The following is a 1,000-nucleotide window of genomic DNA, read 5'->3' on the forward strand; positions in this document are numbered from 1 at the left end:
CATCGAATTTGTTGTACAAACGTGAAAACAATAGTAGTGGGTTGGTGGTCGAACCGGTTAAGTTATTGATTTGTTAGTTTAATTGATTTGAACAGTTCAATTAAATAAATTGTTAAAAAATATTAAAAATCAGTTCAATTTATGGTTCTTTGGTTCAGTTAGATTGTATCTAAAGCTTCTCTTTGAGTCGCTATTTCAGTTGGTATTTAAATCTGGTCGGTTTAGTTAACTACGCATGAAGGAAACACTGGTTAGAACGGGTGCGTCAGATTAAGATCAAACGAGTTTTTGATTGATTGAAATGTGAATGTTAAGATTTTGAAATACTGTCTAGTCAATTCAATCACGAACTTTATAAAAAGAATAGAGTAGTAACTCTTACATGTTATATGTAATATTTATATTTTTTTATGAAAATATAGAGATGATTAAATTTAAATTATAAATTTTTGTCCAAAATCCAAATCTTGTCATAATATCATTTTATTAAATAAAAGATAATTTTATAATAATATTTGTTACTTTGTGTTATAGATTCTTAGGGATTAGGGTTTAATAATAGAATTTTATTTATTTTATTTCCTTATTTATACTATATCGACTTTTATAAATAGTTTAACTCTAGAAATGAAATAGATGTGACTTTTTATTAGTATGTTCTCTTATTTCGTTCTTTTCTTTGTATTCGTTATCATGGCAACAAAGCCTGGTTAGCTTAATTTAGTGAGTCGGGTTTTATTGTTTTGATTGCGAACCGTTTGGATATTTGTGGGTTATTTTTTTTCAAAGTTTTTGTTTAGTAAACATCGTCAGAGGTGTGCCATCATCTCCATTGACGATCTGCACTTTCTAGTTATTAGAGGACACGTGTCGTTTGTAGATTTGTAGGCTTACTTACACACCAACATATGGGCGTGTGGAACGTCATCTAGCCACTAGCTTTCGTCCCTGATGTCAACTCTCTTGTCTAACCTTAACCAGGGACTCGTTGTTTGATCGT

The sequence above is a fragment of the Gossypium raimondii genome, chromosome 5 (genome assembly GCF_025698545.1).
Source record: "Gossypium raimondii isolate GPD5lz chromosome 5, ASM2569854v1, whole genome shotgun sequence".
Taxonomy (NCBI): Eukaryota; Viridiplantae; Streptophyta; class Magnoliopsida; order Malvales; family Malvaceae; genus Gossypium; species Gossypium raimondii.